Source organism: Podarcis erhardii (genome assembly GCF_964252035.2).
Source record: "Podarcis erhardii genome assembly, chromosome: 8".
NCBI lineage: Eukaryota > Metazoa > Chordata > Lepidosauria > Squamata > Lacertidae > Podarcis > Podarcis erhardii.
In genome coordinates this window covers 85126203-85152623 of record NC_138499.1, presented here as the reverse complement: position 1 = coordinate 85152623, position 26421 = coordinate 85126203, and the positions used below count along the sequence as shown (strand labels likewise).

Genomic DNA, 26421 nt, shown 5'->3' with positions numbered 1-26421 from the left:
CAGGCCAGATGGTCCAATGGCCAGGACTCAGCATAAGGCAGCTTTGGGTGCTCCTCTGTATGTAACTGTAATAGCTCCCAAAGGATGCTTCCCATGTTCATTTTTGAAAGCTGTTGCAATCCCATCCTTCTTTCTCTTGTCCCAATGGTTTCTAAAACCATATCCTTTTCAGTAGGTTGGAGGCTCTATGTTCTTAGCTTATACTCTTTCTCTTCAATTATTTTTTTCAAAAAGTAATAAATCTTCATTCCCCCCCTTTTTTCTTTTGTTATGGGAATAATCAAGCCCCCGCTCTCTGCCTAATGGACCTGAGAGCTACATAAGGCTCGGATAATGGGTATGCCCTTTACCTGGAATTCAAAATTCCTTCTTAACTGCAGACTTGAAAATTATCTTGTTTCTAATAGGGAAGGCGACAGCTTGAAATCCTAAGTGAGGTTGTGAATGGTTAATGGGATGGTTACTTCCCGCTCTGTGAAGCTATGTTGACTTCAGTGCCAGCAAGCGATGTCTGAATGAGATGCCAGATTGTCACTCACAAAAAGTTGCAATTAAGGCCATTACAAACATGTATTGTGGTTGTTCTAGGCTGATATTTTTTATTCAGGGCATATAATAATGCCACGCTTCCAAGATTTCCATGACAATGATAGGGGTTTTTAAAAAGTGGCGTGGAAATGCACATTGAGAGCCAGACTACATGCAAGGAAAAGGTTCTGATGGCTTGGGCTATTGTTCCATCAGTTCCAGCAGTGGCCAGCCAAATGCCTGAGGAAGTTCACAAGCAGGACATGAAGGCAACAGCTCTGGTTTTTAGAGGCATCTTGCCCCTGAACATGGGAGTTTAATTTAATGGCCATATCTAACAGCTGTTGTTGATAGATCTGTCCTCCTTTAAACTAGCTAGTGCCCATCACCACATTTTTTGGCAGAGAATTATCCATTCTATTTGTAACTGCATAGCTCAGGGGTGGCCAACTCCCAAGAGACTACTCAGAGTTAAAAACTGGCAGTGATCTATCCCCTTTGGGGGGGTAAGTTGTTAAGCTTCTTGTTAAGTTGTGGGTGAACATATCAGACAACACAGAGATTCTTCAAACAGTTCTTGTTTATTCACAGGCCAGAACAGAACTGAACTGAAGGGTTCAGCCAGCCTGCTTATATAGCGCTCCACTAGAACGCAACAGTAACCATTTTCTGTAACTATCCAATCACTGAACATCACTTTCAATCCCTTATTTGCATATGTGGACCTGAACTATCTACAGTATCCCCCTGCTGGCCCAGGGTGAGAACTTCAGTACATAACACTTTTTTTAGGGAGGAGGAAGGGGAAGGCCATGTTGTTGAGCTTCTTTGGGGCGAGCCAGTGATCTACTAGTGATCTACCACAGATGCCCAGTGATCTACCAGTAGATCACGATCATGCCTGGTATAGCTGATTACCTTTCAGTTTTGTATTGTGAGAAGGATAATCTCCCCCCAGCCATTCTCTTGATACCATACATAATTGTACAGGCTTCTTTCATGTTCTCCCTTAATGATATTTTTTCTATAAACTAACCCCCACCCCCAGATGTTCTAGACTTTAGTCATAGAGGAGTGTACCAACCCTTTCATTAATTCAGTTGCCCCTTTCTGTACTTACCCCATGGTTTCCTTTTTGCAGGATGATGACCAGAAGTGTATTTAGTATAATGTAGCTAGACACCCTCCAAGACATGGGTGCATGATTAAATCAAAAGAACCCCACAGCAACTTCTGTCAATTTCCTGAGGTGTAGAGATGTAGCTTTTCCAGAAGCGATGAGAAAACCATGTATTAACTGAGACATTTTGCAATGTTCCCCACCCTTCCCATAAAGCTCCTCTCCTCCCAAATATCTAAGGCTGTTCCCTTTTGTTGCCCACCGATAAGGGTGTCAGAGAATTCCAACAGAAAAGGGAGCGGGAATTGCTCACTTATTCATCTCATGTCCAGAACAGAATTCAGTTTAGCAAAATTTTTCCTATTGGCCAATATGAGTTTTTTTGTGTGCCTCCCTCATAGCAATCGCCACAACTCTGGCAGGTAAGGCATTGGGTTAAACCTTAGTCATGGAGGTTGTAAGCCTCTGTCTACCCCTCCAAGGGTATGGGGTATCCCGTTAAAGGGATCCTGGAGGAAGCGCTTCTGTCTGAATGGCCAGGCAGGGGTTAGGGCCATGTACTCCTTGAGGTGGCTATCCTGTGGAGGATGTATGTCAAATGGCCTCCTCAAAACTGGTCAATCATCCAGCACATGGGTTGGTTGATATCGGTTAACCCAATGCCTATGCCAAACCCTTACATCTGTAACCAGTAAAGTTGTGGCCTAATTTCAACCGTGCAATGTTGTCACATGGTCTTTGGTCAGCCCTTGGGTGCACAATTTATTATGTAGAACTCTGCCACACCAGACCGTGAGTCAAAACCCACAGGTTTTGCCGGAAGCTGAACCGCAGCAGAAGGGAAACAGGTACACATGGTTTATAGGGGAAATATAATCCTGTCCTCATATACTTGGGCTTCCTTCCTAAGGCATCCATCTGGAGAAATGCTGGACTAGATGTACCAGCATTGGAGAAATGCTGGACTAGATGTACCTTGGCCTTATGCAGAATGACAAATCTCATGTTCTGATTGAGAATAAAGGCTAAGAGTGAGGTCATCAACATTATAAATAAGAAGATATAGACAGGCATTCCTAATGAATCCCGTGGAGTCAATTAGCAAATTGTACAAGGCAATTAAGCACTCTGGATTTTTGGCAAGTGTTACAGAAATCTGGAAGAGGATATAATAGCCTCTCATCATCCGATCTTTCTAAACATAGAGCAATTGGGGAATTTCAACACAGTACTGTATGAAACTATAGAAAGCACATTTAGAGCATTGTTTTAAGAAGGTATTTTTATATGTCTAATTTTTGCTTTGTAACTGAATAATGGATGAACCTCCACGGATGTTTTGGAGAAAACTAAAACATGTGTGACATGCTAATATTGACAGGCTAGCATCAGTCCATATATTGGTGTGTTTGTGTGCCTTTGAAGCAAAACATGACAAATTAACTTCACAGGGACTGGAAAGGGTCTTCATCTTTGGCAGCTGCTAGGCTTGATTTCAAGGGTGGACAAATCTGGATTGCAATAAGACTTACCTTTTCCTGGGAAGAAATTGGTGGATCAGAAGCCTGCAGGAATATGGCAGGTGAGGGATGGAGTTGAGATAGCATACAGTGGATCATAAAAAAAGGTAAAGGACCCCTGAACAGTTAAGTCCAGTCAAAGATGACTATGGGGTTGCAGCGCTCATCTTGCTTTCAGGCCGAGGAAGCCAGTGTTTGTCCACAGACAGCTTTCCAGGTCATGTGGCCAGCATGACTAAACCGCTTCTTGTGCAATGGAACACTGTGACGGAAATCACAGTGCACGGAAATGCCTTTTACCTTCCCACCATAGCGGTACCTATTTATCTACTTGCGCCGGTGTGCTTTCGAACTGCTAGTTTGGCAGGAGCTGGGACAGAGCAACCGGAGCTCAACCCGTTGCAGGGATTCGAACCGCCGACCTTCCGATCGGCAAGCCCACTGTTCAGTGGTTTAGACCACAGCGCCACCCATGTCCCTATACAGTGGATTGTTAGGGTCAGAGCCAGGGCAGACAGTTTGTAAATTAGGGACAGATAAAGGCAGTGTGTCTGAAAGAAGAGAACACTTTTCTCCACCTCAAAGGGTGTCCCTGGAAATACAGTTTGTTTGGCAGCCTGCGAAACAGCCTCCACCCAACTATCGAAAACAATATAGATTCAGCAAAGACAGAACTTTCAGTTCCATAGAGCACCTCTCCGTTCAGCGTCAAAGAATTTATTTATTGGTATTAGTGCAGTTGGCAGGGGGAGGAAGAACTAATCCATTTACTGGATTGATTTTATTACTGCACTTACCTACGTAGTTATTTCAGGGAGTTGCAGAAGCTTAAAGGAACTCGCTCATTCATATCTCGCTACTACCTACTGGGAAATAGAAAAGTGAAAAAGAGTTACATGATTAATGGGAGGCAGAATGCGCTTCCTAATTCCTATAAAGAATGGCTGGGCATGTTTATACGTAATGCATCTATGCCCTAAGTAATATGTGCAATACTAATCAGTTACCTGGAGGCTTTTTACAATTTTATTCAGCCTAAGGCTTTTAGTGCTACTGTCACAAGCCCCTTTGTCAGGGAGCCAGGATGGGTACAACTTCCGATTGATCATACATCAGGCCAGAACTAGACATAACACTTGATCGAGGGCCAGCACTGAAAACAGCAGCCCCACGTTGAATTCTCCATCTGTTTCGCATGACACTTTTGCAGACTTGCATGTGTCGCACGACACCACCACATTGTGCCTGTTCCCACACCATCTCATCAACTGGTGCTTGCAGCGGTAAAGCAATGACAGAGGCAAACTTGCCTAAATAATATTGTGGGTTTTATATATATAGACAGCAGGTCAGTGGGGCTGCCGCGGTGTCAGGATGCTGTCAGCAGCTCCCAGCTGGTTGCCCAGGAAAGTATAAAGACAAGGAAAAGTTTGTTACTGTCCTTTTTTATTTCAATATTTACACAGAGAGACTATAGAACCTAACTTCTGGAATAATGGCATTGTCCAGAGTGAATCATCACCCACCTGTCTCTCCCACTTCCGCATTCTTCATTTTCATCATCTCCTCTATGGGTGCTGCAACATGCCCTCTGCCTTTGAGCTCTTTGCTATCCTACTTTTAGGGCTTGCCAGGTTCTGAGAGATGGAGGGTCTGGAAGGCTTTCTAGTGACGCTGTGCCAGTCAGCTGCCACTCCCTTCTCCTCCTCTCCCAATCACTATCCAATCACTGAACGTCACTTTCAACCCCCTATTTGCATATGTGGACCTGAGTGAAAACTATCTACAGTATGCGAAAGGCTATGGAGTCTCTTTGAAGGGACGTTTCTGGTTCTGCATAACTCAAATCGGCATGAGGACCATTTTGTTATGATGAGAGCCACGCATTGGATCAGACCAAGGGCCCATCGGGTTTAGCAGCAAGCAGCTTGCAAGCAGGACACAGAGGCAATAACATCCCCTGTTGTTTATACTTCCTACTGAGTCAGACTGTAGGTACTCAGAAGTAAGTTCAATTGAATTCAACAGGACTTGCTCTAAGGCAAGGGAGTATGGTTACAGCCTACGTTCAATAACGTGTGCTTATGTAGCTTGGAATCCTAGAACTCATGGTTTGCGATGCTGAGTGTTGGACCATGTTTCAAACCTTCCAGCAAGACCTAGGATCTTGCTGAGAGATACTTGGTGTCTGATTATCCCACAGATGATTTTTAGTTAACAAAATGTCTACAGCACTTGATTGTAAAATAGAGAGAACTCTAAGCAGCTTACAAAAGTGTGAAACAAAGCACTGAAATTCTCAACAAAACAGTGGATTTCAGTGATGATATTTTCTTAAGCTTGGTGCACCAGAAGAGCTTTTGCCCTATTTCTTGGCCAGTTGTGCATTCGTCAAGTCAGCCAGTGCAGAACAGACCCTTGCGCTATTTCAGCCGATGCCCAAGTAAAACTAATTTTGTCTCCAGTCTCCTCCCCAATGAAACACTCGCAATGGTGCTCAAATCTGGCATTGTTAACAGACAGAGGCTTCATGCCAAATCTGAGAGAAGAAATTCATAGAATTGTAGAGTTGGGAGGGACCCCGAGGGTCATCTAGTCCAACCCCCTGCAATGCAGGAATTTCTTTTTTAAAAAATAATTTTTTATTAAAGTTTTAAAGATTAAATAACAATCAAAATAAAGAGAGGGGGAAAAAATACACCATCAAAAAACAGAAAACAGAAAAAAGGATAAAGAACAAGTCAAACCTATACATCACTTACTTACATTCACTTATTTCCTTGACCTCCTCACACCTCCCATTTTTGTATTCTAATTCCATTTGTTATTTCAGCAAATCCTTCCAACCTTATTTTTATCATAATAATTTGTCTTAATATACTATAATTTTACATTCTCTCTTACACCAATTCATTTTTACTTAATCCTTTATGTCATTTCTACTAAAACCACATAATTTTCTTTTCCCAACATCTTTCTAACAATCCTTAATTTTGCAATATTTTTGAAGATAAACTTTATTTTTTTTCCAATCTTCTTCCACCAACTCTTCTCCTTGGTCCCGGATTCTGCCAGTCATCTCAGCCAGTTCCATGTACTCCATCACCTTCAGCTGCCATTCTTCCCGGGTGGGTAGATCTTGTGTTTTCCAATACTTTGCGATGAGTATTCTTGCTGCTGTTGTGGCGTACATAAAAAAAGTTCTATCTTCCTTTTGCACCAATTGGCCGACCATGCCCAAGAGAAAGGCCTCTGGTTTCTTCTGGAAGGTATATTTAAATACCTTTTTCATTTCGTTATAGATCATCTCCCAGAAGGTCTTAATCTTTGGGCAGGTCCACCAAAGGTGAAAGAATGTACCTTCAATCTCTTTACATTTCCAACATTTATTATCGCGTGAATGATAATTTTTTGCAAGCTTGACTGGTGTCAAGTACCACCTGTAAATCATTTTCATTATATTCTCTCTTAAGGCATTACATGCCGTAAACTTCATACCTGTGGTCCATAACTTTTCCCAGTCAGCCATCATAATATTATGTCCAACATCTTGTGCCCATTTGATCATAACCGATTTAACCATTTCATCCTGTGTATTCCATTTCAACAGCAAGTTATACATTCTTGACAAATTCTTAGTTTTAGGATCTAACAATTCTGTTTCCAATTTTGATTTTTCCACCTGAAAGCCAATTTTCTTATCCAAATTATAAGCCTCCATTATTTGATAATAATGAAGCCAGTCTCGTACTTTATTTTTTAGTTTGTCAAAACTTTAATCTATCTCCTTCTTGTTCCAAAATTTCCCAATATTTCAGCAAATTTGCCTCCGTATTGAGTTTTTTCAGAGCCTTAGCTTCCATTGGTGACAACCACCTTGGAGTTTTACTTTCAAGCAAGTCCTTATATCTTATCCAAACATTAAACAGTGCTTTCCTGACAATATGGTTTTTGAACGCTTTGTGAGCTTTGACCTTGTCATACCACAGATATGCATGCCGCAATGCAGGAATCTCTAGTAAAGCATCCCTGACAGATGGTCACCCAACCTCTGCTTAAAAACCTCCAAGGAAGGAGAGTCCACAACCTCCCTAGGGAGTCTCTTCCACTGTCGAACAGCTCTTACTGTCAGAAAGTTATCCCTGATGCTTAGTAGGAATCTCCTTTCTTGTAACTTGAAGCCACTTGTTTGAATCCTACCCTCTGCAGATGGAGAAAACAAGCTTGCTCAATTGTCCATGCAACAGCCCTTGAGATATTTGAAGATGGAATTATGGTACTGGAGGAGACTCTTGAGAGTCCCATGGACTGCAAGAAGATCAAACCTCTCCATTCTTAAGGAAATCAGCCCTGAGTGCTCACTGGAAGGACAGATCCTGAAGCTGAGGCTCCAATACTTTGGCCACCTCATGAGAAGAGAAGACTCCCTGGAAAAGACCCTGATGTTGGGAAAGATGGAGGGCACAAGGAGAAGGGGACGACAGAGGATGAGATAGTTGGACAGTGTTCTCGAAGCTACCAGCATGAGCTTGACCAAACTGCAGGAGGCAGTGGAAGACAGGAGTGCCTGGCGTGCTCTGGTCCATGGGGTCACAAAGAGTCGGACACGACTAAACGACTAAACAACAACAATCATATCTCCTCTCAGTCTCCTCTTTCCCAGGCTAAACATGTCCAACTCCCTCAACTGTTCCTCACGAGGCTTGGTTTCCAGACCCTTGAACATCTTGGTCGCCCTCCTCTGCACATGTTCCAGCTTTGCACAATTCATGATGGATAATGATATTTCACATGTAAAATTTTCTGCGGTCTGGAACACCACAAGAGCAAATTTAAGAGAGGGATTGCCATTGTATGTGCAACGTATAAAAAGAAAGCTCGTAGGGAGACGCTAACCAAATTGGAAAATTAAATTATTGGTATCTTAAGCCAAATCACAAATCCTGGAAATTATCACTGAAAAGTGTGAGGTAAATAATTACAATTCAGCTCAGCAAGAATTTCACTCTGCATTAAACAGGTTGCATTAAAAAGCTGTGTTAAGCAATCTTTTTTGAGAGTTAGGGGGAAAGGCAGGAAAATTACTTGTTTTCGGGTTACACCAAGTCATATATCGATGTACGACCTTAGGAATCTGAGATAGTGCACATTCAGTGCAAAAGAATACAAACCAGATCAATGAGTGTTTTTTTAAAAAATGAATTTTATTTTAAGGAAGCAATGTAAAAAAGGAGGTTCCTTCTTGAATGTTATCCAACTCCTGAGGTCATTTAACCAGCAAAAACTATCTCTTCAGCTCTTACCCAGTCTTTATGAGAATATGAGAAGTGATATAATCGATAAAGACATGGAAGTCTCCATGCCTAGATGGGTATCCTGATGAATAACAGAAAACCTCTGACTTTTTGACTTTGGTCACCTGTGCACTTGGTTTTTGGTTTGCTTTTGTAAATCTCTCTGTGTGTTTGAGCTTCATGTTTTGCACACTAGCTAGCTACTACTACTAATAAAAAAGTAATATGTTGAATTATTTTGGCGACATCCCTGGAGCCCTATAAAAAGGGTTTTGTTCTTTGATTTAAATGGGACGTGTTTTCAGTTCTTGCTACAATGGTATTAATTCATTTTGCGATTGTTTAAAGCAATATATTTTTACTCACCCTGTCAGTCCTAAACATGCCACATCCATCAGAAAGTGAGCTTCTCAGGTTAAAAAGTTATTTTAAACCGACAAAAGTGACAGACAAGAACATTTCCTTTCTCAGAAAGAGAGCTGTCCATTTGCAGCTGTCAAGATCTATAACAACAGTCTCCAGAACAGAGCTGACACGTCGAACAGCAAAAACGTCCATGGAACTTCAATATTTCCATTTTCTTGGTGTCCGAGTGCCCTGTGAAGTAGGTAGGGGCTATCTGGAACCATTTGGCGTTAATAAATGTTCGATTACCTTACCGAGAAACTCACATGACTAGATATTTTCAGCAGGAAGTTCCTAACAAAACCTTTGTTGTTGTTTTTTGCGGAGGGGATGTAGTTCAGAATCAGATTTTTAAAAGGGTAAGTAGGAATTTATATATGTCTTTTCTTCTGAAATGTCTATCCTGAATTTGTAAAATTCAAACAACAACAACATGCAGATTGTAGAAGAGATATATACCACATTTTTTTTACAGAGGCTGGCACCAGAGGTTGGTGGCACTGGGCATTCTTTGGTGCCCTGTCCCATAAAGAGGCAGGTGGAGGTCTTTCACCTTGGTGGGTTTTGTCTGTCCAGGAAGGGTGTTCTCCAAACTTCGCAAATGATTCTGCACATTCCTTCTCTTTGTTCACCTGCTCCATTTCCTCTCCTTTTAGCCATGCCTTGTCTTCCTCTTGCACAGCAAAGGGACCCAGACTCTCTAAGTATCCCTATTTTCCAGGGACGTCCCTGATTTAGAGAAGCCATCCCGGTTTCTGATTTGGCCAGAAGAATTGTTACAGATCCCATTGTGTGTATTCAGCTGGACTTGCAGGCCAAGAGCCCAGTAGAAGCTACATTACAATAAGGGTGACCAGGCCATCAGCCTGAAAAATTTCTGTGTCCGTCCACATTCCTTAAATCCTCCTCCTTTCAGTTACGGAAAGTAGAATTTGCACCTTCCTCCCAACTCTTTTTTTGTGTTCCTAGCCAACAGCAAATCGTAGCCAGAATCCCACCCCACTGGAATGAAACACAGAAACAGGAACACAAAAGCACAATATGTGATTGTTTATTTTTCCAAAGCACTTTATAGGCCACTTAATCACAATGGCCTCAAAGCGGTTTACAAAGTTTGCAGTACAAAAACGAACAGACCCTCCAAGTCTCCCTGTTTTCCAGGGACAGTCCCTGATATAGAGAAGCCATCCCGGTTTCTGGTTTGACACCGGAATGTCTCGCTTTTCCTTAGGATGTCCCTATTGTCATTGGAGAAATGTTGGAGGTTATGAAGTTATCTGACCCTTGAGCCAGCTGAAGGCAATCCTGTATAGGGACGGTTTTTTTTAATATTTTAAGTTTTATTACGTTTTTATATATGTTGGAAGCTGCCCAGAGTGCTGGAGTTTGGGGTATAAATAGCAAAATTATCATTATGGAATGGGATATCCCTATTTTCATCGGAGAAAAGTGGGAGGGTTTGCAGACCTTCCTAAGTCACGTTTCCTGATGGCCTGCAAAAACCAACATTCTTAACACTGGATGGCTATAGTGAAAGATCTTCAAATCCCATGAGTCTTAGAAGACCAATGTGATAATCTGATTTTTGACAGGCCTTTATGTGGTTGCCAAAGAATCTTGATCCACAGCTCATTGGAAATGGATTCTTTCAGAAGTTAATGACCTTTAGGCTCTTTGACTGGAAGTGATGGTAGCAGCCTGGCTGAGCTAGCAAATCTGTTTAAAGAAGTACAGCAAAATATCCACAACAAAGATGCAAAACGGCATACCTACCATTTCCTCCATATGAAAGCAAATTTTGTATTTCTCAAAGTCACTGTCGTTTCCCAAACTTTCTCCCTTCAGGAACACTTTCCCCGTTGACTTGGTTGTTGTAAAATGCTTAAGAACTACCAAGAAATCCCCAAGCACTACAGACAATTGTGAGACATTATTTATTACCATTTATTAAATTTATATCCCACCCTTCCTCCCAGAGGAATCCAGGGTGGCAAACAACAAAGGATAAGGCAATAAAAACAATTCCATTATTGATGCAGACTGGGAAAGGTTTCAACTTAAAACGCTTGTTGGAAGACAAAATGTCTTCAACGGGTGCCAGAAAGACAATGGCAATAGTGCCTGTCAGGTATTTTTAGTAGTAGTCTTGCATGAAGTACCATATTTTGCGCTCTATAGGACGCACCCGACCATAGGACGCACCTTGTTTTAGAGGGGGAGAACAAGAAAAAAATAATTCTCCCCTTCTCTGTTCAGCACCCCTTCAGCGAAGCGGCAGGAGAAACAGAGCCCCTTTCATTTCTAATCCTGCTTCGCTGAAGGGGCGCTGCGCAGCCCTCCCTCTCTGCTGAAGCCGGGAGAGTCTTGCTCTCCCGGCTTCAGCAAAAGCAACGCAAAGCCTCCGGAGTGCGGAGGGAATGCTTCCTTTGCGCTTTGGAGGTTTCACATTGCTATCACTGAAGCCAAGGAGCCTGCATTTGCTCCATAGGATGCAAACACATTTCCGCTTAATTTTTGGAGGGGAAAAAGTGTGTCCTATAGAGTGAAAAATACGGTAGTGTACGCACTCAGTTCATGCTAGATAGTGGATGAGACCACTGGGTGTTGGTCAGCTGAGTACTGCAAGAGAAGACAGATGGTGGGGAAGAACGTTGCCTTTCAAGGAAGCAGGCTGCCATTACCAAACTTCTCAGTAACAATAAGCTTCCCGGCATCTTCAGGGTTCTCTCTCCCCCCCGCCCCATGACACAATTTGAACACCACTGATGTAGAGGATAAAATGACCCCTGACTTATGGAACCACAAGAAATTCAAGTACTACATTTTATTGTTCACCCGAGATATCTGCAGATTTCATTAGTGAATATAGTGTCCGTGTCTGATTTACTATATATTGTTACGATCCTGGTAGGACCAAACCCTTTATTGGACATAACTGGCATGCCTTGTAAAGGACCACTCAAGTCCATATTCCACAAATAGCTTTTAATGCATCCATTATGGATTGCTCTGCAAGTCAATTCTCCTAGCAGTTGATCTGAGTTATGATTTGCAGCAGCTGACAACATCTGCATACTAGAAGGCGAAGGGTTGGGGTGGAGCTGAGAGGAGAAACTCCTTAGCTCACAAAGCCGTGCATCATTTTGAAAGCAGGTCAGGGAATATGCCTACCCTTGCGTCCCTGTGTTTCATTAGAGCAGATTCTTATTAAAAAAGAAGAAAGTGAAATCTTTTTTTAAAAAAAAAAAAAACAACCCCATTTAGTCATTCAGGGACATAATATTAAAAGCACTATTCAGAGGCTGCTGGAGATGGTGTCATAAGGCTTATTCATTTCTTAAAGCAGAGATAATGTCCTTCCTTGATATTACAATGATAACTTCTGCTTTCTTCTTCTCTCATAAAAAGAGGGGGGGGGGTTGCCTTACTTGACAAAATGCAAACATTGCTATATGACTTGCAAGGGTGCCTGAAACGCTGATGAGATCCAGTTTGCTAAGGTGTCAGCTAACGGACATTATTTAAGACTACTCCATGTTAAATAATAAACCCCAAGGAGATGTCTGGGCGGTTGTATATGTTGAATATCAGCATTGCAGCTGTTTTATTAATAAAATTGTTTTGGGGCGCCGAGCTGAGAATTTCCAGACAGGAGAGAATGTTCTGAGCTGCTCCCACAGCCCACTCCATCTCCTGTCAATGAATGACCTTGCTGTGTGCCAAAGCAAAGGGCGTTGATGTGGGTGGGCTTCCTGTCCTGAGTTTCAAGGAGCATGTTAAGTTGTGGGCGAACATATCAGACGACACAGCGATTCTTCAAACAGCTCTTGTTTACTCCGAGGCCAGAACTGAACTGAACTGAAGAGCTCAGTCAGCCTGCTTATATAGAGCTCCAGAACAACGTAACTGTAGCAACTTTCTAAAACTATCCAATCACTGAACGTCACTTTCGATCCTCCATTTGCATACAAACTATCCAATCACTGAACGTCACTTTCGATCCTCCATTTGCATAACTATCTACAGTATCCCCCTGCTGGCCCAGGGTGAGAACTTCAGTACATAACAGAGCAGATTTTTATTTTTTTTAGGAATGGTTAGGGTCTGAGAACTTCATCAGTGAGTGAATGAAAAATTTAACTAGTCAGAACAAGGGGCTCTTGCTACACATTGAAACTGTTGAAATGAAGCGACAGGAACATTTGGTAGAGTTAGGAGCGGCACATCTTGTTTTCCTGTGAGAGGCAAAATGGATAGTGCTGTGGGCCAGACCTGGTTTGAGTGCACAATTTAAGATATTCGCTACAGATGCTGGGAAACCAGGCTTTGGGGATTCAGGAAACACCTTGGCTGTGTTGGGATCCAGGGTTTGTGGCGCTGAGATATTGGTTCGCCACTTTCACAACCTTAAGGGACGTGGGTGGCACTGTGGTCTAAACCACAGAGCCTAGGGCTTGCCAATCAGAAGGTCGGCGGTTCAAATCCCTGCAACGGGGTGAGCTCCTGTTGTTCGGTCCCTGCTCCTGCCCACCTAAAAAGCATGTCAAAGTGCAAGTAGATAAATAGATACCACTCTGGCGGGAAGGTAAATGGCGTTTCCGTGCATTGCTCTGGTTTCGCCAGAAGCGGCTTAGTCATGCGGGCCACATGACCTAAAAACTGTCTGTAGACAAACGCCGGCTCCCTCGGCCTATAGAGCGAGATGAGCGTGCAACCCCAGAGTCATTCGCGACTGGACTTAACGGTCATGGGTCCCTTTACCTTACCTTTTACCTTTACACAACCTTCCCCAGGGTGACGTCTCCCCTCTATTTTCATGTGATTAAATAGCCTTGGGAAAGAAACTTTATGTAGCAAACAAACAACAAACAATCATTTCTCTCTCTCCTCCTTTATGGTCCTTAATTTTTAAGTGTGTTGAAAACTTAGGTAGAAGCTCATCACCCCATCTAACCTTGTAACTGCCTCAGCCAATCGATTTCTCAACACACAGTGTCAAGAAATTGGTTGTTCTGGATACTTATATGAGTGAGAAGCCAGTCGTGTATCTGTCTGGGTCTTTGCACTGTGCAGTGCCTCAAATGTTGTCTTGCAATTGAATGGAGTAGGCAGTATTTATTTCGTTACATCTGGGGAGAAACCAGGTGTGTGACGGAAACAGCTCTTCTATATCCCGCTGACATTCTTGTTTGATAATAAACTACACTGAATGTTACTGGCAGGTGCTCATTTTAAAAAAAGTCCAGACACCTGAACCCACGTTGTCAGGGCTGCCTCTAGGTCCCAGCTCACAGAGGACCAACACCAGGCTGATATTATGTACAAAAGTCTTTACTGAAGTATAATTTCCATTTTAAAGCCAGAGCGTGCAACCCTACGTCTAGACTCTAGATAGGCGAAGTCCCCTCTGAGTCACTGCCCCTTCCGCACCAGTTTAAGATCCTAGCCCGGCTCCACCTCCTGCGCTGTTCCTTCCTCCTCTGGGTCCTTCTGCCCCCTGGGGTTTCCTCCCTCCTGGACTCTTCTGACGCTGACCCCCCTGAGTCTTGCCCTTCCTTCCGGCGGGCTTTAGGACCTGGCTCCCTATCCGGGCTACCTGCTGTGCCGCTCGCCTGTACATTTGAACTTGGTGCGCGCGCCCAGCCGGTGACTTTCCTCTTGACCGTTTCCCCGCTCTCCGATGGAGGCGTGGCCAATCCTGACTCATCTCCTCCCTCTGGTTGTGGGAAGACTGGTCCCGATGCCTGGGACTCCTCCCCCCCACTACGCTATGGTGGGGACGCTGGTCCTGATTTCCAACTGCTGCTCAGGGAGTCCCCGCTGGCCCCTTCCTTCTGGGGTTTCCCCCTTGGCACCCCCCTTGCCCTGGCCATCGGCGCTCCTCTCTGTGAATCTTCCGATTCGCTGGAGAGACTCGTGGAATCTCTCTGACCACTGTCACTGCCTACACCCCCCTCGTATTCCTCCTCCTCACTCTCCATTTGCTCCTTCTCCTGTGTCTCTGCTCCTGAACCCCTGACACACGTGTTCATTTATCTTTTCATTTTTATCTTCCTCATTCTGTTTCAAACAATAATACAAGCATGTGGAACACACACAGACGAATCTTGTATTCAGCCGAAAGACAACTGAAAAGAGCAGCAAAGAGATTTAATTGGCCACTATAATTTATGCATTTTTGCGGATTGCAAACAGGTTTTGCTATTCTCCCCTTTTCCTATAGTCTTCTCACAGTCAAAACTGAGATTGTAAGCTTTATGGGGCACAATGCAAAGTTGTCATCATCACTGTAGTATGAAGTAATAGGAGTAGTAATAATATAGGGACGTGGGTGGTGCTGTGGTCTAAACCACTGAGCCTCTTGGGCTTGTCGATCAGAAGGTTGGCAGTTCGAATCCCTACGACGGAGTGAGCTCTCATTGCTCTGTCCCTGCTCCTGCCAACCTAGCAGTTCAAAAGCACACCAGTGCAAGTAGATAAATAGGTACAGCTCCAGTGGGAAGGTCAACGGTGTTTTCGTGCGCTCTAGTTTCCATCAAGGTGTTCCGTTGCACCAGAAGTGGTTTAGTCATGCTGGCCACATGACCCGGAAAGCTGTCTGAGGACAAATGCCAGCTCCCTTGGCTTGAAAGTGAGATGAGTGTCGCAACCCCATAGTCACCTTTGACTGGACTTAACTGTCCAGGGGTCCTTTACCTTTTACCTTTTTTTTTTTTTTTAGTAATAATATAATCATTTTCTTAATCTTTTCAAAGCACTAGTGGAGGAAAAACTCCATTGGTTGCTGTTCTTCAGAGCTGTTACAAAGCAAAGTACAAAAGAGTGAGAGATAAGTTATAACAGAAACACCCACACACACCTCAGAGAAACAGATGTTGTGAGAAACAGAGAAACAGCAATGCTGGCCTGTGAGGTGGGATGGAGCTTCTCTCTTGAAACTTGTGTTCCTGCAGCTTACCTGCATGGTACCAGACAGGGAAGGCCAGCAGTGAGGTCAAGGCTGCATAGATGCACTGACATAATGTCAGGGTTTCTGGGGGAAGTGAGGAGATGGCAGAGGAGACGGAAAGCGAGTGGGAGGAGGGAGAGAGAGACGAGGAAGAAGATGACGGAATTCGAAGGGAATCTATGAGCCTAAGCAGTGAGTCAGAGGATTCCCAAAAGGGAGCTAGCATGATCAGGCGAAAAGCAGGAGAAGAGAGAAGCTGTGAAAAGTCAGGGAAGGAGGGGAGAAAGCCCAGTGAAGCACAGACGCTGTCAGAGGGGTCTCAGCCGGAACGGAGTAAAGGGGGTGGAGTTGTCAGCCTCTCGGAGGGAGGAGGAACAGGAGAAAACAGAGAGAGGGGGTTGGAGCAAAGTGTTCAGCCGGAAAGGGTAGAGAGTGGAACAGGGGGCAGTATAGAGGACGAAGGAAAGGTCAAAAGCAACGTACGCGCGCCAAGTTCAAACATAGAGGCGCGCGGAAGTGGGGAAAGCTCAGAGGAGGAGCCCGGCCCCAAAGCCAGAAGGAGGGGGCAGGAGGCGGCAGAGGATTCAGCCTCAGGCGAATCCCGGAAAGAGAGAACCCAGGGGGGCAGAAAGACCCTGCGGAAAAGAAAGGAGAGGAAGAGGTGGTCTAGAGCCAGGCTATTAAGTTGGTGTGGAGGAGGGGAGGAGTCAGAGGGGGACTTCGGCGGTCTAACGTGACAGACGTACAGCCACAATGCTGAACTGTGAAAGAAGCAATTATCTTCAATAAACTTTTCCTGTAAGTAAACTACAACGGAGTAAGGTCTCTCGTGAGCTGGGACCCACCTGGGTGGCTGTGACAGAAAGTCCCCCTCCCTCTGAAAGCAAAAATTTTTTTTTGCGAAGCTCACGAACGGGGCAGCCATGAGTGCTGAGGAACAGCTGGCTGCACTCCGGGATCAGATTACCACTCTCACAACGGCAGTCATTGCTTCGCAGAAGAAGAATGCTGACTTGGAGAAAGCGTGCCAGGATTTGCAAGCAAGGTGGGAAAATGCGGACAAGGCGGGGACCCCGGGCTCCAGAGCGGAGGGCATTGCGCTTGGAAGGAGGGGGGGTGCCCTAGTTTCGCATTTTAATGGCAACTTGCAAGACTATCCCAACTTCAGGGCAGATGTCGTGTATGCACTGCATTTACTCCGTCATGATTTTAGAGATGAGGAGGAGAGAGTGGGATTTATTGTTTCGCACCTGCATGGGGAGGCCAGGGCTTGGCTACGCAATCTGTGGCGCGAAGATGGACCAGCCCGTCGCAATGCAGATGCGTTTATCAAGGCAATGGATGCTTGTTTTCAATCCTCTGTGGATAAGGACATTGCGCGCCGGCAGATGCACGGGCTGAGGCAGGGGAGAGCCACTGTACGCCAATATCATTCTAAATTTTTTGCATTGCTCACCGCCTTAGATTGGCCGAAGGACAGTCTACCGGTCAGGGATCTTTTTTGGGAGGGATTGAGCCCCTCCGTCAAGGATGAGATCGCAAGGGGGGACAGACCCCAGACCCTGGAAGACGTGGTGCAACGGGCTTTGGCTATAGGAATTCGACATGAGGGACGTCCGTGGCACGAGGAGGGGGGGCCCCAAGCGCGCGCGCAAGCAAAAGCTCTCCCTTTTGTGCACAGGGATTTCAGCCGTGCGCACCCCTCACCAATGGGGAAGGAAGGCGAAGAGCCAATGGAGATTGGTGGTGCTAGGGCTCAAAAGCCATCCCAGAGCCCCATCCCTGCTGCAGCCAAAGCGAAGCCTCCTAGAGGGACCAGGAAGTGTTACATCTGCGACAGTGCACACCATATGGCGAAAGAGTGCCCCCAGAGGCTCCAGAAGCACACTGCAGCACTAGCAACTGTGACAGCAGAGGTGCAATCAGAGGAGCAGCTTCAGGGAAACTGCAGTGCCTGGCTGGAAGCAGAGCTACTGGGGCTCAGCCAGGCGGATCTGTAGAGAAGTCCCCAGCATCCTTGCAGCGCATGGACCCTTTACCTCCCAAACCAGCAGTTTTAATCACAGCAACACTCCAGCTGCCTGATGGGCGACTTCTCGAGGTTCCAACAACCATCGATTCGGGAAGCAACGCCGATTTCGTGGGATTACAGTTCGTCAAGCAGCATAACATAGCGCTCCTGCCTGCAACGACGCCTCTGAACGTGGTCACGGTAGACGGCAGGAAGTTGCTGGGGGGGCAAGTGGTGCAGCAAACCCCTCCCATGATGATGCAAATTGGAGACCATCGAGAGCTTATTAGTTTCAATGTCACCCACTTATCGGACACGCCCATCGTGTTGGGCATGAGTTGGCTGGACAGGCACAGTCCCGCGGTTGCTTGGTACCAGAGGCAGATCACCTTTTGTTCATCGTATTGCGCCCAGAATTGCATCCAAACCGATCAAGGAGGAGAAGCCGAACAGCAGCTGCATCTGAGTATGGTGCAAGCGGTTCCTCACAAGTACGCGGAGTTCTTGGAGGTTTTCTGCGAAAAGGAAGCTGACAAATTGCCGCCTCACAGACCTTACGACTGCGCGATTGACTTAGTGCCAGGCGCGCAGTTGCCAACTGCCAAGCTGTACTCCATGTCGGAAGACGAGCTGCAAGAGCTTCGGGAGTTCATAGAACACAACCTCAAGCGTGGATTCATCCAGGAATCTAAAGCAGCGGGAGGCAGTCCTGTTTTCTTTGTGAAAAAGAAAGACACGCCCCAGAAGAGGCTCATTGTGGACTACCGGTTCATAAACAGACTAACTAAGCCCAAGGCCTTCCCCATGCCCAAAATTGACGACCTTTTGGCTACAGTCAGGAGGGGGAAGATTTTTACCAAGCTGGATTTACGTGGAGCTTACAACCTCATCCGCATCAGGAAGGGCGACGAGTGGAAGACGGCCATGTTCACTCCTTTGGGCACGTACGAATACAGAGTTATGCCCTTCGGTCTACAAAATGGCAGCCATGTTTTCCAAGCATTCATGCATCACGTCCTGGCAGGTCTCCTCTACAAGAAGTGTGTCTGTTTTCTCGACGATATCCTGATTTTCTCGGAATCGCCAGAGGATCACGATAAGGACGTGAAGGAAGTTCTGCAGAGGCTGAAGGAACACAGGCTGTACGCCAAGTTGGAGAAGTGCCAGTTTGATGTGAGAGAGGTAGATTTCCTTGGCTACAAGCTGTCCGACGAGGGACTGGCCATGGACAAGACTAAAGTCCAAGCGCTGTTGGACTGGAAAAGCCCTCGAAATCGGAAGGAGGTCCAGAGGTTCATCGGCTTTGCCAATTTTTATCGCAAGTTTATTAAAGGTTTTGCAAACGCGACGGCGGCAATCACTGACACCCTCAGTTCCAAGAAGAAGAAGTTCGTCTGGACCGAACAAGCAGAGCGATCCTTTCGGAAGCTTAAAAGCCTTTTCGCCTCCGAGGAGCAGCTGCTGCACGTGAATCCTGGCAGGCCCATGCGGGTAGAGACAGATGCATCAGACAGAGCAGTTGGGGCCGTCCTCTTGCAAGAGGATTCGCAAGGCAACTGGAGACCGGGTGCATTCTACTCCCGGAAGCTCAGCAAGACGGAGCGCAACTACACCATATGGGACAGGGAGTTGTTGGCCATTCATGCAGCTTTCAAAGCGTGGCGACACTTCTTGATAGGAGCCAAGCACACGGTGCAGGTCCGCACGGATCACAAGAACTTGGAGTATTGGCGGACGGCTAAATTGCAAACCCAACGACACATGCGCTGGGCGGAATTCTTTGCGGATTTCGATTTCAAAATAGAATACATCCCTGGAGACTCCAATGTTATAGCAGACGCGCTGTCCCGAAAGCCTCAATACCTGGAGGAAGTAGCTCCAATCGCAGCGAAGTACATTTTCGCACCGCAGGCGTGGACGTGCGCTACCATCGCAGTCGACCTGGACGCGGTGCGACGCGCGCTGCAAGAGGATCAGTTTGCACAATCCAAGATGGAGGAGCTCCGCAGAGGGTCGCCTGACAACAATGAGTTTCAGTTGCAGGATGGACTTTTGACTCGCAAGGGCGCCCTTTACGTGCCCACCGACGAGCTTCGCGCCACGGTTTTGCAACAATTGCACGATGCCCCGAGTGCGGGCCATTTCGGCAAAGAGAAGACGATGGAGTTGGTGGCAAGGGACTTTTGGTGGCCCCAGATGAGAGGAGAGGTGGCGGACTACGTAGCCAGGTGCGATATCTGCCAGAGGTCCAAACCAGTGCATCAGAAGCAGGCGGGATTGTTAGAACCGCTGGAGACACCGCAGCAACCGTGGGAGAGGGTAGCGTTGGACTTTGTTACAGACCTGCCCAGCTCCAGAGGTAAGACGGCGGTGTTAGTGGTTGTGGACTTGTTCACCAAGATGGCGCACTTCATTCCTTGTGCCAAGGTGGCGACGGCAGAACAGACCGCAAAGCTCTTCATCGATCACGTCTTCAGAGTGCATGGACTACCGCAGTCCGTCTTGTCCGACAGGGGGCGCCAATTTGTTTCCACTTTCTGGCGGAAGCTTCTGGGTATCTTGCACGTCAAGATCAACCTGACGTCGGCGAGGCATCCACAGACCAACGGTCAAGCGGAGAGGGTCAACGCGATCATGCAGCAGTACCTACGGTGTTACGCCAACCAGCGACCCGCGGCGTGGGTGGACTACCTGCCGATGGCTGAGTTCGCCTACAACAACACGAAGCACGCATCCACCGGGGTGACGCCTTTCTTCGCGAACTATGGACGTCATCCCAGAACCTTCCCGAGCTTTACAGCACCTGAAGGGGGGGGACCTCAAAATGCCGACCAGTTTGCAGCAGAGTTGCAAGAGGTGCACGAGGAGCTGCGGAGACATTTGGAGCTGGCAAAGCAGGCGTATAAGGTGCAAGCCGATAAACACAGAAGGGCGGGGGAAGACATTCAGGTTGGGGACTGGGTATGGTTAGCAGCCCACGCGATGCCGGCCAGGTCGTTGGCCAAAAAGAAGTTAGAACACAGGCAGCTAGGACCATATCAAGTTGAGGCTAAGATCAATCCGGTGGCTTTTCGCCTAGCCCTTCCGGAGGGCTCCAGGGTGCACCCGGTCTTTCATAGGTCGGTGCTCACTCCCTACAAAGCCCCACACAGGTTTCAAGAGTCAGAAGCACCTCCAGAGCCACGTAGAAGGGCGCCTGAGAGAGGGGAGTCGCCAAGACCAGAACCTCTTAATGAGGTCACAGAGATACTGGATTCACGATGGGGGGAGGAGGGAGTTGAATATTTTCTCGCCAGGGAAGGCACTCCAGTCTCTGCAAATAGCTGGGTGCCGGGTTACGCTTTGGACGAACCCCTGTTGAAGGAGGAGTTTCATGCAATTTTTCCGCACAAACCCATGCCCGAGGAGTATTTTGATGATTGGCTTTTCACGCCCACTTTGTCGGGCAGCACGTTCGGGGGTTTCTCCTCGCCCGAGGGCTCTACGCCCAAAACAAGCCCGACCAGGGATCCCCGCCTGGGGGGGGGAGAGACAAACCCTTATTGGTGGGTGGATCAGCCAAGGGAGGTATGGAGTCAGAGGTGGATGATAGGTCCTTGGCAGGCAGCGCCAGGAGAAGCAGTGAGGGAGGAAGAGACTGTGATGCCTTCAGGGGGGGAACCCGAGTTCGAACACACGTATACGGAGCTGCCAGAGGAGAAGATTGACGTGGACACCCGGTATCCTGAACCGACCCAGGAAGAACCACATTTCCCTCAACCTGCACCCAGCGACCGGGAGGGGGGAAGGGGGGGCTTCGAGGGGGGGATGGATGTCAGGGTTTCTGGGGGAAGTGAGGAGATGGCAGAGGAGACGGAAAGCGAGTGGGAGGAGGGAGAGAGAGACGAGGAAGAAGATGACGGAATTCGAAGGGAATCTATGAGCCTAAGCAGTGAGTCAGAGGATTCCCAAAAGGGAGCTAGCATGATCAGGCGAAAAGCAGGAGAAGAGAGAAGCTGTGAAAAGTCAGGGAAGGAGGGGAGAAAGCCCAGTGAAGCACAGACGCTGTCAGAGGGGTCTCAGCCGGAACGGAGTAAAGGGGGTGGAGTTGTCAGCCTCTCGGAGGGAGGAGGAACAGGAGAAAACAGAGAGAGGGGGTTGGAGCAAAGTGTTCAGCCGGAAAGGGTAGAGAGTGGAACAGGGGGCAGTATAGAGGACGAAGGAAAGGTCAAAAGCAACGTACGCGCGCCAAGTTCAAACATAGAGGCGCGCGGAAGTGGGGAAAGCTCAGAGGAGGAGCCCGGCCCCAAAGCCAGAAGGAGGGGGCAGGAGGCGGCAGAGGATTCAGCCTCAGGCGAATCCCGGAAAGAGAGAACCCAGGGGGGCAGAAAGACCCTGCGGAAAAGAAAGGAGAGGAAGAGGTGGTCTAGAGCCAGGCTATTAAGTTGGTGTGGAGGAGGGGAGGAGTCAGAGGGGGACTTCGGCGGTCTAACGTGACAGACGTACAGCCACAATGCTGAACTGTGAAAGAAGCAATTATCTTCAATAAACTTTTCCTGTAAGTAAACTACAACGGAGTAAGGTCTCTCGTGAGCTGGGACCCACCTGGGTGGCTGTGACACATAATAACTCCTAAACCCAACCCAGAAAAGTGAAATGGAGGGATATCATTGTTGACAGTGCCTAACAGATCCAGTATCCCTCCCATCCATTCTCTGGTGTTAAGTTTCTGTTTCCATCCAAACACCAGATCTAAAACTGGACCGTACTGGAGTCACAATCCACTTGGCAGCTACTTGATCCAACAGTTTCCCCCCAAACAGCAGATTTGAATCTGAGTCGTAGTAGTAGTAGTAGTGCCAACAAAGGTCCGTATAGTAAAAGCTATGGTTTTCCCAGTAGTGATGTATGGAAGTGAGAGCTGGACCATCAAGAAGGCTGATCGCCAAAGGATTGATGCTCTTGAATTATGGTGCTGGAGGAGACTCTTGAGAGTCCCATGGACTGCAAGAAGATCAAACGTATGCATTCTTAAGGAAATCAGCCCTGAGTGCTCACTGGAAGGACAGATCGTGAAGCTGAGGCTCCAATACTTTGGCCACCTCATGAGAAGAGAAGACTCCCTGGAAAAGACCCTGATGTTGGGAAAGATGGAGGGCACAAGGAGAAGGGGACGACAGAGGACGAGATGGTTGAACAGTGTTCTCGAAGCTACAAACATGAGCCTGACCAAACTGCGGGAGGCAGTGGAGGACAGGAGTGCCTGGCGTGCTCTGGTCCATGGGGTCACGAAGAGTCGGACACGACTAAACGACTAAACAACAACAAGTCGTAGTAGATCAGAATGACTGCCCTCAGCAGGTCTTTGCAAGTTCAAGCTGTTGTAATAGAGATCCTTCACCCCTCGAAAGAGTACCATGGGACCACAATGGTGGCAGAGAAGAAAGATAATTTCTTAGCAGGATAAAAATCAAAGATGTGTTCACTGTTGTGTTTGTTCTTAGTCTTCCATAGCTTCCACTCGAATGATTTCATTTCATTGCTACCAGCTCCTTGTGGCTTGATGACTAGGCCAGGAATGTTTTGTGGTGATAACACGTGTCAGCCCCTCTTTCCAAGTGGAGAACAGGGTCTTAGCAAAAGCCTTGCATTCCCATTCTAAACTGATTTCCCTAGGAGTAGGGCTGCAAGTTTCTGTCCACCTAATTGGAAAGGCTAATCAGGATTTGAAGGAAAATCTTCATCTGTAAGAACAAATTTTAGTTAGCAAAGGTTAGAGCTTTAGGGCACATGTGAGTGATAGCTTTGCTGCAACCCTTTCTTTGTCCTACAAAGAGGTTTTCCCATTTCCTTTAGAGAGAGAAATAAAAGGGCTATTGGTTCCAGATTAGTTAATGACAAAAAATCCCCCCAACAATATTAAACTGTACTGTAATATTGTTTATGAAACTGTAAGTTCTGCCACACTTCCATCAATTTCTCTAAATGGCATCCACCCTCTACATTTATCTAATTAAACCAGATAAAAGGAAAACAATCCAATAACTTTTTTTAACCAGTTGGCAGCCCTACTTGAATGCCAGGTCTTATTCACTTTGCAGAAAGTGTACTTTGGGTTGCTGCCAGAGCCATAAACATGTTCTTAAAAGGAGACGAGAGGGACAGAATTTCTTTTGAATAAACTGCTTGCTTCAAATCTTCTAAAAATCTTTTAATGATCACAGTCATTTTGCTTCAGTGTGCAAGTGCAAAGTGGCCTTCTGCATGAAGTAACCCCCCCCCCACACACACACTTTGGCTTTTAAAATGCTTTTAAAGCACTTGGGTCCATCTAGGAATTGTGAAATGCATCTGCAACGTCATTTGCAACTAAAAGTGCCTTTTTAAAACGCTGAGCAAATGGATTGCACAGCCAGTGACAACAAGCTGCTTCACCTGCCCTTTTTACCCTTCCTTCTCGCTCCGCCCCCCCCCCCAATTTCCACATCCCCGTTTTGAATGCTACATGGCTATTATTACGGCAGCCGCTGGACACTCCCCTTTCAATCCCATAATAGTGATGCACATAAGTGCTTAATGAATTGTGCCAAGCGAGAAGGCTAGAGAGTCCATGGAGGGGAGGCGCAAGGCTCATTAATCACACGGCCCCCCCTTTCCTGGGGCCTGAATTGCTGGCCATCCATCCATTGAGACTTCCTTCTTCATCTGTCGACTCCACCAGATGCCGGTCTTGTCCTCCCAGCTTTTGCGCAATACCCATTACATTTGCCATTGTAACACAAGGCTCTAATTAGGGAGCCCCACCTCCCCCCAAAAAAGCACTCCAGTGTGGAAAGGTAAGTCTCCACAAAGAGAGCTTTTAAGCAACCACGTGCCATTTTACACTAATCAGAAAGGCATTTTGCTGGTCATTAAGAAGCAATTGCAATTTGTGTATTCCTTCAACTGCATTAATCATCACACACAATAGGGGAAGGCAAGGGCCTGAAGTCATAAAGGGATTCCCACCCCCCCCCCGCATCCCCATTAAATCCCTCGTTGCTTTCTTGGGATTGGCTATGTGAATTGTCAACGTGCATCTGTTTCGTGGATAAAAAATGTAAGGTTCAGTGTGGTAGCCTCTACCAGGAGCCAGCTGCCTTTGAATCCATCTGGACCCGTTTAATAAGACTGCCGCGTGCTCCCCTCTTCCATGAGTGGTCCCAGAGGCAACACTGCAGGGTTTAGTTTGTTTTGGATGAGAGAGCACTGGAGATTTAAGGTGTCTTTGTTATAAATAATAATATAGGTAAAGGTAAAGGGACCCCTGACCATTAGGTCCAGTTGTGGCCAACTCTTGGGTTGCAGCGCTCATCTCGCTTTATTGGCCGAGGGAGCCGGTGTGCAGCTTCCAGGTCATGTGGCCAGCATGACTAAGTCGCTTCTGGTGAACCAGAGCAGTGCACGGAAACGCCGTTTACCTTCCCGCTGGAGCGGTACCTATTTATCTACTTGCACTTTGACGTGCTTTTGAACTGCTAGGTTGGCAGGAGCAGGGACCGAGCAACGGGAGCTCGCCCCGTCACAGGGATTCGAACCGCTGATCTTCTGATCAGCAAGTCCTAGGCTCTGTGGTTTAACACACAGCGCCACCCGCATCCCAAATAATAATATATTGGTTTATAAATACAGTGGAAAGAAGCACATTGGAAGGCTGAGTCCTCCCATTCCTTCTAAAATGAATTTTGGGGAGGGAGAACATGGTTTCTAGCCAATGTGTCAAAAGGGCCAAGACAAAATATTTTGCCTCCTGACAGGGACATAGGAAGGGGGGGCGGTGGGGGTGCACTGCCCCGGGTGCCCTCACTGAGGGAGGTGACATTTGGTGTGCCACCCACAACTCCAAGCCTACCCCGAGCCGTCGGGGTAAGGGGGGGAGCTGTGCTGCTTTGCCAGCGACATTCCCCCCTTCCCCCTTCATTTTGACAGCTTGGGGGAGGCCTGGGAGTCGCGGGTGGGTGGTGCACCGAATGTCCGCCATGGGCGGCTTGCTCCGCCCCCGGCTGCAGGGCGTGCACTGCTCCGGGCACCCAAGCAGCTTTCCCACACCCGGGAGGACACTGTCAGTGTCACGCCCCCCTTGGGAGTGTGCCCACCATGGGCAGTGCGGCATATGCTCCGCAGCTGCATTGTGAGGCAGGATGGACCCTCTCTCTGCAGACACTTACCAGACCAGCAACTGAATATTACTGGCGATGGGTGTGATGTTTTCTCATATGCATCACCAGATTTCTTCAATGCAATGCTTCATTTATTTAGCTACAGTGGTACCTTGGGTTACAGACACCTTGGGTTACAGGCACTTCAGGTTACAGAAGTAGTACCTTGGGTTAAGAACTTTGCTTCAGGATGAGAACAGAAATCACACCGCAGTGGCAGCGGGAGGCTCCATTAGCTAAAGTGGTACCTCAGGTTAAGAACAGTTTCAGGTTAAGAACAGACCTCTGGAACGAATTAAGTTCTTAACCCGAGGTACCACTGTACTGGAGAGCAGTCTTTACTTTGTCATGGTCCTGTTCTGTGCTAACTGCCTCACAGCTCTCAACTGCAGCCCATTCCTAGCTGAGCCTCGACCA

At 46.9% G+C, this 26421-nt stretch overlaps 1 long non-coding RNA gene across 1 annotated transcript in view; it reads left to right on the top strand.

The window, feature by feature from the left end:
- Positions 1-1109: 1109 nt before the first annotated feature.
- Positions 1110-26421, top strand: part of LOC309347972 — a 151861-nt gene continuing 126549 nt past the window's right edge. Inside the window, exon 1 of the long non-coding RNA XR_014159094.1 lies at positions 1110-1288. This is a non-coding gene — a long non-coding RNA (uncharacterized lncRNA). The remainder of the gene's footprint in view (positions 1289-26421) is intronic.